This window comes from Phyllobates terribilis, unplaced genomic scaffold (genome assembly GCF_046119375.1).
Source record: "Phyllobates terribilis strain yellow unplaced genomic scaffold, ASM4611937v1 Scaffold_437__1_contigs__length_1545540, whole genome shotgun sequence".
NCBI classification, from domain to species: Eukaryota; Metazoa; Chordata; class Amphibia; order Anura; family Dendrobatidae; genus Phyllobates; species Phyllobates terribilis.
In genome coordinates this window covers 951,020-965,260 of record NW_027363197.1, presented here as the reverse complement: position 1 = coordinate 965,260, position 14,241 = coordinate 951,020, and the positions used below count along the sequence as shown (strand labels likewise).

General features: G+C 44.9%; 9 non-coding genes across 9 annotated transcripts; all 9 read left to right on the top strand.

Annotated features, from left to right (window-relative positions):
* Window positions 1-162: 162 nt before the first annotated feature.
* Window positions 163-353, top strand: LOC141228244 (U2 spliceosomal RNA). Its single transcript, XR_012295162.1, has one exon. It is a non-coding gene; the product is annotated as a U2 spliceosomal RNA (small nuclear RNA).
* A 1,115-nt stretch (window positions 354-1,468) lies between these two features.
* On the top strand, window positions 1,469-1,659 carry LOC141228871 (U2 spliceosomal RNA). Its single transcript, XR_012295668.1, has one exon. It is a non-coding gene; the product is annotated as a U2 spliceosomal RNA (small nuclear RNA).
* A 1,115-nt stretch (window positions 1,660-2,774) lies between these two features.
* Window positions 2,775-2,965, top strand: LOC141228870 (U2 spliceosomal RNA). The gene has a single exon (XR_012295667.1). It is a non-coding gene; the product is annotated as a U2 spliceosomal RNA (small nuclear RNA).
* A 1,118-nt stretch (window positions 2,966-4,083) lies between these two features.
* LOC141228261 (U2 spliceosomal RNA) lies at window positions 4,084-4,274 on the top strand. Its single transcript, XR_012295178.1, has one exon. It is a non-coding gene; the product is annotated as a U2 spliceosomal RNA (small nuclear RNA).
* A 1,118-nt stretch (window positions 4,275-5,392) lies between these two features.
* Window positions 5,393-5,583, top strand: LOC141228260 (U2 spliceosomal RNA). Its single transcript, XR_012295177.1, has one exon. It is a non-coding gene; the product is annotated as a U2 spliceosomal RNA (small nuclear RNA).
* Window positions 5,584-6,701: 1,118 nt separating this feature from the next.
* On the top strand, window positions 6,702-6,892 carry LOC141228869 (U2 spliceosomal RNA). The gene has a single exon (XR_012295666.1). It is a non-coding gene; the product is annotated as a U2 spliceosomal RNA (small nuclear RNA).
* A 1,115-nt stretch (window positions 6,893-8,007) lies between these two features.
* Window positions 8,008-8,198, top strand: LOC141228321 (U2 spliceosomal RNA). Its single transcript, XR_012295236.1, has one exon. It is a non-coding gene; the product is annotated as a U2 spliceosomal RNA (small nuclear RNA).
* A 1,115-nt stretch (window positions 8,199-9,313) lies between these two features.
* Window positions 9,314-9,504, top strand: LOC141228310 (U2 spliceosomal RNA). Its single transcript, XR_012295225.1, has one exon. It is a non-coding gene; the product is annotated as a U2 spliceosomal RNA (small nuclear RNA).
* A 1,115-nt stretch (window positions 9,505-10,619) lies between these two features.
* On the top strand, window positions 10,620-10,810 carry LOC141228217 (U2 spliceosomal RNA). Its single transcript, XR_012295136.1, has one exon. It is a non-coding gene; the product is annotated as a U2 spliceosomal RNA (small nuclear RNA).
* The last annotated feature ends 3,431 nt before the right edge of the window (window positions 10,811-14,241 follow it).

Below are 14,241 nucleotides of genomic sequence, written 5' to 3'. Positions count from 1 at the left end.
TAAAACGCGTGGATTGCAGCAGCAGCAAGCCGAAAAGTGCAGGCATGTAAGGGATCTAGAGGTTGACAACATGTCTTCTTAACGGGAGTCCAGGAGCTCATCTCCACAAATGGACTTTTCAGGATCCTTGGGTGGCTCCGTAGTTTGAAACCAATTCTGGTTATCGCTTCTCGGCCTTTTGGCTAAGATCAAGTGTAGTATCTGTTCTTATCAGTTTAATATCTGATACGTCCCCTATCTGGGGACCATATATTAAATGGATTTTTAGAACAGGGAGATGGAAAAAGAGCTTGCTCTGTCCACTCCACACATTGACCTGGTATTGCAGTATCTCCAGGACCGGTGCACCCCTTCTTTAATGCAGTTTCTAAAATCAGAAAGAATTGAATTCAATGTTTTTTGTTCATTTTGCTTGTTTGTCGGATTTTGGGATGGACTCTTTGGCTTTGCTTTTCTTCTCCTCATTGGATTTTTCATGTTCAAAGTTGCAGAAGCCAGATTACAAGCTCATTTTGGTTCAACTTCAGCAACTGTGCATTGCATTGCCATGTAATGTGATGCAATGCTATCTTTCTAGCTCTCCCTTTTTACTTCCTTTTGGATAAACAGACATATTAGGCAAGCATTTTGGAGCTTTCACCTAAATAACTACAGGTGGTGAGATAAGCTGCACAATATAATTGACCTTTCAGTATATTGTTGCACACACACCATCTATTTAGCAAATGCCCTTGTTATCAACAGCAGCCTTTTAAACTCACCTGAGCTAACAGGTATGTGCGCTGGTTACTCTGCTGCGCTTAAAATTTCTTTTTTGGTTTGCTACAATGCCTTTTCTGAAACGTTGTCTCCTTCTGCTGGAACACTGACTTCTTTCATTTAATGCCTGCAGACTATAAAAGAGAACCCAACCCAAAAAGTTTGGTTGATTAGTCTGTGGCATTCTGTTAAACTGTTGCTTATGGCGGTCTCTGTGAGATCCTCAGCGACATTCAGCCAGCCAGGTGTCCTGCCTGCAGTAGATGGAATGTGGCAATGGAACGCTGGCTGCGCGTGTCATAATAGGCTCTGAGCCTTTATATACCTGTGCACAGCAGCAGCCACCTTCAGTCTGCTGCTGGACAGCCAGCAGCAGCAGCAGCAGGAGAGGTATGTAATCAGGAGCCCTCCTGCTAAGGGTAGACAGCTGCTCGTTCCACCCCACCCCCCGCCTTAATTGGTTCTCCTCCCTTCCAACGGTGTTGAGGCGGGTGGGAACAGCAGGGGGTGAAGGTGCTGTGTTTAAAGAGGTGGAGTTATGCAGATCTAAAACGCGTGGATTGCAGCAGCAGCAAGCCGAAAAGTGCAGGCATGTAAGGGATCTAGAGGTTGACAACATGTCTTCTTAACGGGAGTCCAGGAGCTCATCTCCACAAATGGACTTTTCAGGATCCTTGGGTGGCTCCGTAGTTTGAAACCAATTCTGGTTATCGCTTCTCGGCCTTTTGGCTAAGATCAAGTGTAGTATCTGTTCTTATCAGTTTAATATCTGATACGTCCCCTATCTGGGGACCATATATTAAATGGATTTTTAGAACAGGGAGATGGAAAAAGAGCTTGCTCTGTCCACTCCACGCATTGACCTGGTATTGCAGTATCTCCAGGACCGGTGCACCCCTTCTTTAATGCAGTTTCTAAAATCAGAAAGAATTGAATTCAATGTTTTTTGTTCATTTTGCTTGTTTGTCGGATTTTGGGATGGACTCTTTGGCTTTGCTTTTCTTCTCCTCATTGGATTTTTCATGTTCAAAGTTGCAGAAGCCAGATTACAAGCTCATTTTGGTTCAACTTCAGCAACTGTGCATTGCATTGCCATGTAATGTGATGCAATGCTATCTTTCTAGCTCTCCCTTTTTACTTCCTTTTGGATAAACAGACATATTAGGCAAGCATTTTGGAGCTTTCACCTAAATAACTACAGGTGGTGAGATAAGCTGCACAATATAATTGACCTTTCAGTATATTGTTGCACACACACCATCTATTTAGCAAATGCCCTTGTTATCAACAGCAGCCTTTTAAACTCACCTGAGCTAACAGGTATGTGCGCTGGTTACTCTGCTGCGCTTAAAATTTCTTTTTTGGTTTGCTACAATGCCTTTTCTGAAACGTTGTCTCCTTCTGCTGGAACACTGACTTCTTTCATTTAATGCCTGCAGACTATAAAAGAGAACCCAACCCAAAAAGTTTGGTTGATTAGTCTGTGGCATTCTGTTAAACTGTTGCTTATGGCGGTCTCTGTGAGCTTCTCAGCGACATTCAGCCAGCCAGGTATCCTGCCTGCAGTAGATGGAATGTGGCAATGGAACGCTGGCTGCGCGTGTCATAATAGGCTCTGAGCCTTTATATACCTGTGCACAGCAGCAGCCACCTTCAGTCTGCTGCTGGACAGCCAGCAGCAGCAGCAGCAGGAGAGGTATGTAATCAGGAGCCCTCCTGCTAAGGGTAGACAGCTGCTCGTTCCACCCCACCCCCCGCCTTAATTGGTTCTCCTCCCTTCCAACGGTGTTGAGGCGGGTGGGAACAGCAGGGGGTGAAGGTGCTGTGTTTAAAGAGGTGGAGTTATGCAGATCTAAAACGCGTGGATTGCAGCAGCAGCAAGCCGAAAAGTGCAGGCATGTAAGGGATCTAGAGGTTGACAACATGTCTTCTTAACGGGAGTCCAGGAGCTCATCTCCACAAATGGACTTTTCAGGATCCTTGGGTGGCTCCGTAGTTTGAAACCAATTCTGGTTATCGCTTCTCGGCCTTTTGGCTAAGATCAAGTGTAGTATCTGTTCTTATCAGTTTAATATCTGATACGTCCCCTATCTGGGGACCATATATTAAATGGATTTTTAGAACAGGGAGATGGAAAAAGAGCTTGCTCTGTCCACTCCACGCATTGACCTGGTATTGCAGTATCTCCAGGACCGGTGCACCCCTTCTTTAATGCAGTTTCTAAAATCAGAAAGAATTGAATTCAATGTTTTTTGTTCATTTTGCTTGTTTGTCGGATTTTGGGATGGACTCTTTGGCTTTGCTTTTCTTCTCCTCATTGGATTTTTCATGTTCAAAGTTGCAGAAGCCAGATTACAAGCTCATTTTGGTTCAACTTCAGCAACTGTGCATTGCATTGCCATGTAATGTGATGCAATGCTATCTTTCTAGCTCTCCCTTTTTACTTCCTTTTGGATAAACAGACATATTAGGCAAGCATTTTGGAGCTTTCACCTAAATAACTACAGGTGGTGAGATAAGCTGCACAATATAATTGACCTTTCAGTATATTGTTGCACACACACCATCTATTTAGCAAATGCCCTTGTTATCAACAGCAGCCTTTTAAACTCACCTGAGCTAACAGGTATGTGCGCTGGTTACTCTGCTGCGCTTAAAATTTCTTTTTTGGTTTGCTACAATGCCTTTTCTGAAACGTTGTCTCCTTCTGCTGGAACACTGACTTCTTTCATTTAATGCCTGCAGACTATAAAAGAGAACCCAACCCAAAAAGTTTGGTTGATTAGTCTGTGGCATTCTGTTAAACTGTTGCTTATGGCGGTCTCTGTGAGCTTCTCAGCGACATTCAGCCAGCCAGGTATCCTGCCTGCAGTAGATGGAATGTGGCAATGGAACGCTGGCTGCGCGTGTCATAATAGGCTCTGAGCCTTTATATACCTGTGCACAGCAGCAGCCACCTTCAGTCTGCTGCTGGACAGCCAGCAGCAGCAGCAGCAGCAGGAGAGGTATGTAATCAGGAGCCCTCCTGCTAAGGGTAGACAGCTGCTCGTTCCACCCCACCCCCCGCCTTAATTGGTTCTCCTCCCTTCCAACGGTGTTGAGGCGGGTGGGAACAGCAGGGGGTGAAGGTGCTGTGTTTAAAGAGGTGGAGTTATGCAGATCTAAAACGCGTGGATTGCAGCAGCAGCAAGCCGAAAAGTGCAGGCATGTAAGGGATCTAGAGGTTGACAACATGTCTTCTTAACGGGAGTCCAGGAGCTCATCTCCACAAATGGACTTTTCAGGATCCTTGGGTGGCTCCGTAGTTTGAAACCAATTCTGGTTATCGCTTCTCGGCCTTTTGGCTAAGATCAAGTGTAGTATCTGTTCTTATCAGTTTAATATCTGATACGTCCCCTATCTGGGGACCATATATTAAATGGATTTTTAGAACAGGGAGATGGAAAAATAGCTTGCTCTGTCCACTCCACGCATTGACCTGGTATTGCAGTATCTCCAGGACCGGTGCACCCCTTCTTTAATGCAGTTTCTAAAATCAGAAAGAATTGAATTCAATGTTTTTTGTTCATTTTGCTTGTTTGTCGGATTTTGGGATGGACTCTTTGGCTTTGCTTTTCTTCTCCTCATTGGATTTTTCATGTTCAAAGTTGCAGAAGCCAGATTACAAGCTCATTTTGGTTCAACTTCAGCAACTGTGCATTGCATTGCCATGTAATGTGATGCAATGCTATCTTTCTAGCTCTCCCTTTTTACTTCCTTTTGGATAAACAGACATATTAGGCAAGCATTTTGGAGCTTTCACCTAAATAACTACAGGTGGTGAGATAAGCTGCACAATATAATTGACCTTTCAGTATATTGTTGCACACACACCATCTATTTAGCAAATGCCCTTGTTATCAACAGCAGCCTTTTAAACTCACCTGAGCTAACAGGTATGTGCGCTGGTTACTCTGCTGCGCTTAAAATTTCTTTTTTGGTTTGCTACAATGCCTTTTCTGAAACGTTGTCTCCTTCTGCTGGAACACTGACTTCTTTCATTTAATGCCTGCAGACTATAAAAGAGAACCCAACCCAAAAAGTTTGGTTGATTAGTCTGTGGCATTCTGTTAAACTGTTGCTTATGGCGGTCTCTGTGAGCTTCTCAGCGACATTCAGCCAGCCAGGTATCCTGCCTGCAGTAGATGGAATGTGGCAATGGAACGCTGGCTGCGCGTGTCATAATAGGCTCTGAGCCTTTATATACCTGTGCACAGCAGCAGCCACCTTCAGTCTGCTGCTGGACAGCCAGCAGCAGCAGCAGCAGCAGGAGAGGTATGTAATCAGGAGCCCTCCTGCTAAGGGTAGACAGCTGCTCGTTCCACCCCACCCCCCGCCTTAATTGGTTCTCCTCCCTTCCAACGGTGTTGAGGCGGGTGGGAACAGCAGGGGGTGAAGGTGCTGTGTTTAAAGAGGTGGAGTTATGCAGATCTAAAACGCGTGGATTGCAGCAGCAGCAAGCCGAAAAGTGCAGGCATGTAAGGGATCTAGAGGTTGACAACATGTCTTCTTAACGGGAGTCCAGGAGCTCATCTCCACAAATGGACTTTTCAGGATCCTTGGGTGGCTCCGTAGTTTGAAACCAATTCTGGTTATCGCTTCTCGGCCTTTTGGCTAAGATCAAGTGTAGTATCTGTTCTTATCAGTTTAATATCTGATACGTCCCCTATCTGGGGACCATATATTAAATGGATTTTTAGAACAGGGAGATGGAAAAATAGCTTGCTCTGTCCACTCCACGCATTGACCTGGTATTGCAGTATCTCCAGGACCGGTGCACCCCTTCTTTAATGCAGTTTCTAAAATCAGAAAGAATTGAATTCAATGTTTTTTGTTCATTTTGCTTGTTTGTCGGATTTTGGGATGGACTCTTTGGCTTTGCTTTTCTTCTCCTCATTGGATTTTTCATGTTCAAAGTTGCAGAAGCCAGATTACAAGCTCATTTTGGTTCAACTTCAGCAACTGTGCATTGCATTGCCATGTAATGTGATGCAATGCTATCTTTCTAGCTCTCCCTTTTTACTTCCTTTTGGATAAACAGACATATTAGGCAAGCATTTTGGAGCTTTCACCTAAATAACTACAGGTGGTGAGATAAGCTGCAAAATATAATTGACCTTTCAGTATATTGTTGCACACACACCATCTATTTAGCAAATGCCCTTGTTATCAACAGCAGCCTTTTAAACTCACCTGAGCTAACAGGTATGTGCGCTGGTTACTCTGCTGCGCTTAAAATTTCTTTTTTGGTTTGCTACAATGCCTTTTCTGAAACGTTGTCTCCTTCTGCTGGAACACTGACTTCTTTCATTTAATGCCTGCAGACTATAAAAGAGAACCCAACCCAAAAAGTTTGGTTGATTAGTCTGTGGCATTCTGTTAAACTGTTGCTTATGGCGGTCTCTGTGAGCTTCTCAGCGACATTCAGCCAGCCAGGTATCCTGCCTGCAGTAGATGGAATGTGGCAATGGAACGCTGGCTGCGCGTGTCATAATAGGCTCTGAGCCTTTATATACCTGTGCACAGCAGCAGCCACCTTCAGTCTGCTGCTGGACAGCCAGCAGCAGCAGCAGCAGCAGGAGAGGTATGTAATCAGGAGCCCTCCTGCTAAGGGTAGACAGCTGCTCGTTCCACCCCACCCGCCGCCTTAATTGGTTCTCCTCCCTTCCAACGGTGTTGAGGCGGGTGGGAACAGCAGGGGGTGAAGGTGCTGTGTTTAAAGAGGTGGAGTTATGCAGATCTAAAACGCGTGGATTGCAGCAGCAGCAAGCCGAAAAGTGCAGGCATGTAAGGGATCTAGAGGTTGACAACATGTCTTCTTAACGGGAGTCCAGGAGCTCATCTCCACAAATGGACTTTTCAGGATCCTTGGGTGGCTCCGTAGTTTGAAACCAATTCTGGTTATCGCTTCTCGGCCTTTTGGCTAAGATCAAGTGTAGTATCTGTTCTTATCAGTTTAATATCTGATACGTCCCCTATCTGGGGACCATATATTAAATGGATTTTTAGAACAGGGAGATGGAAAAAGAGCTTGCTCTGTCCACTCCACGCATTGACCTGGTATTGCAGTATCTCCAGGACCGGTGCACCCCTTCTTTAATGCAGTTTCTAAAATCAGAAAGAATTGAATTCAATGTTTTTTGTTCATTTTGCTTGTTTGTCGGATTTTGGGATGGACTCTTTGGCTTTGCTTTTCTTCTCCTCATTGGATTTTTCATGTTCAAAGTTGCAGAAGCCAGATTACAAGCTCATTTTGGTTCAACTTCAGCAACTGTGCATTGCATTGCCATGTAATGTGATGCAATGCTATCTTTCTAGCTCTCCCTTTTTACTTCCTTTTGGATAAACAGACATATTAGGCAAGCATTTTGGAGCTTTCACCTAAATAACTACAGGTGGTGAGATAAGCTGCACAATATAATTGACCTTTCAGTATATTGTTGCACACACACCATCTATTTAGCAAATGCCCTTGTTATCAACAGCAGCCTTTTAAACTCACCTGAGCTAACAGGTATGTGCGCTGGTTACTCTGCTGCGCTTAAAATTTCTTTTTTGGTTTGCTACAATGCCTTTTCTGAAACGTTGTCTCCTTCTGCTGGAACACTGACTTCTTTCATTTAATGCCTGCAGACTATAAAAGAGAACCCAACCCAAAAAGTTTGGTTGATTAGTCTGTGGCATTCTGTTAAACTGTTGCTTATGGCGGTCTCTGTGAGCTTCTCAGCGACATTCAGCCAGCCAGGTATCCTGCCTGCAGTAGATGGAATGTGGCAATGGAACGCTGGCTGCGCGTGTCATAATAGGCTCTGAGCCTTTATATACCTGTGCACAGCAGCAGCCACCTTCAGTCTGCTGCTGGACAGCCAGCAGCAGCAGCAGCAGGAGAGGTATGTAATCAGGAGCCCTCCTGCTAAGGGTAGACAGCTGCTCGTTCCACCCCACCCGCCGCCTTAATTGGTTCTCCTCCCTTCCAACGGTGTTGAGGCGGGTGGGAACAGCAGGGGGTGAAGGTGCTGTGTTTAAAGAGGTGGAGTTATGCAGATCTAAAACGCGTGGATTGCAGCAGCAGCAAGCCGAAAAGTGCAGGCATGTAAGGGATCTAGAGGTTGACAACATGTCTTCTTAACGGGAGTCCAGGAGCTCATCTCCACAAATGGACTTTTCAGGATCCTTGGGTGGCTCCGTAGTTTGAAACCAATTCTGGTTATCGCTTCTCGGCCTTTTGGCTAAGATCAAGTGTAGTATCTGTTCTTATCAGTTTAATATCTGATACGTCCCCTATCTGGGGACCATATATTAAATGGATTTTTAGAACAGGGAGATGGAAAAAGAACTTGATCTGTCCACTCCACGCATTGACCTGGTATTGCAGTATCTCCAGGACCGGTGCACCCCTTCTTTAATGCAGTTTCTAAAATCAGAAAGAATTGAATTCAATGTTTTTTGTTCATTTTGCTTGTTTGTCGGATTTTGGGTTGGACTCTTTGGCTTTGCTTTTCTTCTCCTCATTGGATTTTTCATGTTCAAAGTTGCAGAAGCCAGATTACAAGCTCATTTTGGTTCAACTTCAGCAACTGTGCATTGCATTGCCATGTAATGTGATGCAATGCTATCTTTCTAGCTCTCCCTTTTTACTTCCTTTTGGATAAACAGACATATTAGGCAAGCATTTTGGAGCTTTCACCTAAATAACTACAGGTGGTGAGATAAGCTGCACAATATAATTGACCTTTCAGTATATTGTTGCACACACACCATCTATTTAGCAAATGCCCTTGTTATCAACAGCAGCCTTTTAAACTCACCTGAGCTAACAGGTATGTGCGCTGGTTACTCTGCTGCGCTTAAAATTTCTTTTTTGGTTTGCTACAATGCCTTTTCTGAAACGTTGTCTCCTTCTGCTGGAACACTGACTTCTTTCATTTAATGCCTGCAGACTATAAAAGAGAACCCAACCCAAAAAGTTTGGTTGATTAGTCTGTGGCATTCTGTTAAACTGTTGCTTATGGCGGTCTCTGTGAGCTTCTCAGCGACATTCAGCCAGCCAGGTATCCTGCCTGCAGTAGATGGAATGTGGCAATGGAACGCTGGCTGCGCGTGTCATAATAGGCTCTGAGCCTTTATATACCTGTGCACAGCAGCAGCCACCTTCAGTCTGCTGCTGGACAGCCAGCAGCAGCAGCAGCAGGAGAGGTATGTAATCAGAAGCCCTCCTGCTAAGGGTAGACAGCTGCTCGTTCCACCCCACCCCCCGCCTTAATTGGTTCTCCTCCCTTCCAACGGTGTTGAGGCGGGTGGGAACAGCAGGGGGTGAAGGTGCTGTGTTTAAAGAGGTGGAGTTATGCAGATCTAAAACGCGTGGATTGCAGCAGCAGCAAGCCGAAAAGTGCAGGCATGTAAGGGATCTAGAGGTTGACAACATGTCTTCTTAACGGGAGTCCAGGAGCTCATCTCCACAAATGGACTTTTCAGGATCCTTGGGTGGCTCCGTAGTTTGAAACCAATTCTGGTTATCGCTTCTCGGCCTTTTGGCTAAGATCAAGTGTAGTATCTGTTCTTATCAGTTTAATATCTGATACGTCCCCTATCTGGGGACCATATATTAAATGGATTTTTAGAACAGGGAGATGGAAAAAGAGCTTCCTCTGTCCACTCCACGCATTGACCTGGTATTGCAGTATCTCCAGGACCGGTGCACCCCTTCTTTAATGCAGTTTCTAAAATCAGAAAGAATTGAATTCAATGTTTTTTGTTCATTTTGCTTGTTTGTCGGATTTTGGGATGGACTCTTTGGCTTTGCTTTTCTTCTCCTCATTGGATTTTTCATGTTCAAAGTTGCAGAAGCCAGATTACAAGCTCATTTTGGTTCAACTTCAGCAACTGTGCATTGCATTGCCATGTAATGTGATGCAATGCTATCTTTCTAGCTCTCCCTTTTTACTTCCTTTTGGATAAACAGACATATTAGGCAAGCATTTTGGAGCTTTTACCTAAATAACTACAGGTGGTGAGATAAGCTGCACAATATAATTGACCTTTCAGTATATTGTTGCACACACACCATCTATTTAGCAAATGCCCTTGTTATCAACAGCAGCCTTTTAAACTCACCTGAGCTAACAGGTATGTGCGCTGGTTACTCTGCTGCGCTTAAAATTTCTTTTTTGGTTTGCTACAATGCCTTTTCTGAAACGTTGTCTCCTTCTGCTGGAACACTGACTTCTTTCATTTAATGCCTGCAGACTATAAAAGAGAACCCAACCCAAAAAGTTTGGTTGATTAGTCTGTGGCATTCTGTTAAACTGTTGCTTATGGCGGTCTCTGTGAGCTTCTCAGCGACATTCAGCCAGCCAGGTATCCTGCCTGCAGTAGATGGAATGTGGCAATGGAACGCTGGCTGCGCGTGTCATAATAGGCTCTGAGCCTTTATATACCTGTGCACAGCAGCAGCCACCTTCAGTCTGCTGCTGGACAGCCAGCAGCAGCAGCAGCAGGAGAGGTATGTAATCAGGAGCCCTCCTGCTAAGGGTAGACAGCTGCTCGTTCCACCCCACCCCCCGCCTTAATTGGTTCTCCTCCCTTCCAACGGTGTTGAGGCGGGTGGGAACAGCAGGGGGTGAAGGTGCTGTGTTTAAAGAGGTGGAGTTATGCAGATCTAAAACGCGTGGATTGCAGCAGCAGCAAGCCGAAAAGTGCAGGCATGTAAGGGATCTAGAGGTTGACAACATGTCTTCTTAACGGGAGTCCAGGAGCTCATCTCCACAAATGGACTTTTCAGGATCCTTGGGTGGCTCCGTAGTTTGAAACCAATTCTGGTTATCGCTTCTCGGCCTTTTGGCTAAGATCAAGTGTAGTATCTGTTCTTATCAGTTTAATATCTGATACGTCCCCTATCTGGGGACCATATATTAAATGGATTTTTAGAACAGGGAGATGGAAAAAGAGCTTGCTCTGTCCACTCCACGCATTGACTTGGTATTGCAGTATCTCCAGGACCGGTGCACCCCTTCTGTAATGCAGTTTCTAAAATCAGAAAGAATTGAATTCAATGTTTTTTGTTCATTTTGCTTGTTTGTCGGATTTTGGGATGGACTCTTTGGCTTTGCTTTTCTTCTCCTCATTGGATTTTTCATGTTCAAAGTTGCAGAAGCCAGATTACAAGCTCATTTTGGTTCAACTTCAGCAACTGTGCATTGCATTGCCATGTAATGTGATGCAATGCTATCTTTCTAGCTCTCCCTTTTTACTTCCTTTTGGATAAACAGACATATTAGGCAAGCATTTTGGAGCTTTCACCTAAATAACTACAGGTGGTGAGATAAGCTGCACAATATAATTGACCTTTCAGTATATTGTTGCACACACACCATCTATTTAGCAAATGCCCTTGTTATCAACAGCAGCCTTTTAAACTCACCTGAGCTAACAGGTATGTGCGCTGGTTACTCTGCTGCGCTTAAAATTTCTTTTTTGGTTTGCTACAATGCCTTTTCTGAAACGTTGTCTCCTTCTGCTGGAACACTGACTTCTTTCATTTAATGCCTGCAGACTATAAAAGAGAACCCAACCCAAAAAGTTTGGTTGATTAGTCTGTGGCATTCTGTTAAACTGTTGCTTATGGCGGTCTCTGTGAGCTTCTCAGCGACATTCAGCCAGCCAGGTATCCTGCCTGCAGTAGATGGAATGTGGCAATGGAACGCTGGCTGCGCGTGTCATAATAGGCTCTGAGCCTTTATATACCTGTGCACAGCAGCAGCCACCTTCAGTCTGCTGCTGGACAGCCAGCAGCAGCAGCAGCAGGAGAGGTATGTAATCAGGAGCCCTCCTGCTAAGGGTAGACAGCTGCTCGTTCCACCCCACCCCCCGCCTTAATTGGTTCTCCTCCCTTCCAACGGTGTTGAGGCGGGTGGGAACAGCAGGGGGTGAAGGTGCTGTGTTTAAAGAGGTGGAGTTATGCAGATCTAAAACGCGTGGATTGCAGCAGCAGCAAGCCGAAAAGTGCAGGCATGTAAGGGATCTAGAGGTTGACAACATGTCTTCTTAACGGGAGTCCAGGAGCTCATCTCCACAAATGGACTTTTCAGGATCCTTGGGTGGCTCCGTAGTTTGAAACCAATTCTGGTTATCGCTTCTCGGCCTTTTGGCAAGATCAGTGGTGGTTTTCTGCTGCTGGTGTTGTTTGGAGGGCAGTTGTGACTGGGGTTCCCCCTTGTGGGGCCCTAGTGTGCGATTGAGCGGCGATTGTGTTTATCTGCTGTAAAAATGGTGGAGAAAACACGTGGATTAGAGGACTCGGTCTGTCTGAAGGTGGCTGCAGGTCATGAAGGAGAAATCGGTTTGGACCAAGTTTGCGTTGATGTCTTGAAGAACATTAATGGCTTGAAGGTAACGGATGTATTGGCACTGCAGGATTTTCAGAAACAAGGAATTTATGATATCACTTTTGTTTCTTTGAGTATTTGCCAGAGAGTCTACATGGAGTTGGTACGAATGAAGGAAGAAAAGGAATTGAAATGCCTAGAGTTTATTGCACTGGAACCTCTGTTCCAGCAGACATATAAGTATGTGGTTGTGCACATGTATAACCCTAAAGTTCCGGATGAGACTGTTTCCAATTTTTTAGCTCGGTATTGTAGTGAGGTTAAATTTTTGGGAAGAATGAAGAACAAATACAATTATCTAAATGGCAAGAGGAGATATGTTGTAAAACTGAGACCGGATGATAGAGCTATTGGGGGTGCCAAGAGCATTCCTGGACAGTTTTCTATCGGAGGAGAAAGGGGATTTTGTTTTTATAATGGACAGATGGAATATTGTAGGAAGTGTCATGAGTTTGGACATGTTCAGAAAGATTGTCCAGTGCAAGGTGATGTTTGTAGAGGTTGTGGGAAATCTGGGCATGTTGCAAGTGGTTGCCCAATGAATAAGGTGTGTGATTTGTGTGGACATGCAGATCACCTTGCAAGGAAATGTAGATTGTGGGCTCAGATTCCTAGGTCACAGGTGGACGCTGAAGAGAGGCAGAAGAAGACTCGGCAGGAAAGTGGGGAGGAGGGCGAAGGCTCAGACTCAGAGGGGGAAAGCCAAAAACAAGATGGTGGTAGGGGAAGAGACCATGCGGTGCCCAAGATGGAGGAAAAGGGGCGGAGCCAGAAGAAAGTTGGTTTGAGGGAGGGGCTGGAAGTAATAAACAAAGTAGCTGATGTGCATGGCCCGGGTGATGGGATGGATTTGTCTAATATGGCGGAGTCAGTGAATCCTGTTTTGGGAAGAGATGGGGGTGAGGAAATGGAGGTTTTGGAGGAGGAGGATTCTGATTCGGATGGAACTATAACCCCTCAGCAGCGTGATAGGGTTAACAGTGATTGGAGTGAAAATGAGGAGGAAGATGATGGCAAGGAGGAGAGTTATGCCTCCGTGATTAAAAGAAGTAAGGTGGAGGGGTGTTGGTCTGGGGGGCAGGAAGATCCAGTCTCCCTAAGACCAGGTTATTCTAACAGGGACTCGAGTTCTGAGTCGCCTGATATACGTAGAAAAGTGGGTGGCAGGAGTGGGTTTTCTCCTGGTTCATGATGGATCGGGTATGGTGGAGATTTTTTCCTGTTGTTATGATGGCGTTGTGTGTTGCTTCTCTGAATGTACGAGGGATTGGTTCTGCTTGTAGGAGAGCAGGGATATTGGAGTACATTGAGAGTGTGAATGCAGATATTGTCTGTCTGCAGGAATGTGTAATTAAATCTGCCCCGCATGAGAGTGAGTGGAATAAGGGGCAATCTTTTTGGTCCCCATGCTCAGAAAACAGGAATGAAGGGGTGGGCATTTTACTGTGTAATTCCAGTCTAAAGGTTTTAGAGTTTAAAGTAATCATACCTGGGAGATGTTTGTTTTTATTAGTGGATTTTTTAGGTCAGCGGGTACGGGTTTTTAATGTTTATGCCCCTGCTGATAAACAAGCAAGAGTTGGGTTTTTGGAGTCTCTAAAGTTGTTTTTACCAGGCAGAGACTTCACTATAGTGGCTGGAGATTTTAATTGTGTCAGATCCGCAAAAGATCGTAAGAGCTCTACGGAAGGTAGGACTGATGTTACGTCTAATATTTTAAATCAGATTGTGCAGGATTTACGCTACACGGATGCTGGTCTGATGGTTGGGCCAAGTGATAAGTTCACATACATATCAGACAGTGGACGTAGTGTTTCCCGAATTGACTATGTTTTTATGTCTGAAGGGATTAAGGTGGCCAAGTGCAACCACGTGATGACGACTTTTTCTGACCACAAGATGATAGTGGTAGATCTGTGTATAGCTGAGTCCCTGGCTTTTGGAAAGGGACTCTGGAAGCTGAACGTAAGCCTGCTGGAAGAGGAGAGTGTTAAGGTTGGTTTTAATAAAGTGTTTTTGTCTTGTGTGTCTGAACAGCACCTTTTTAAAGATTTGCTAG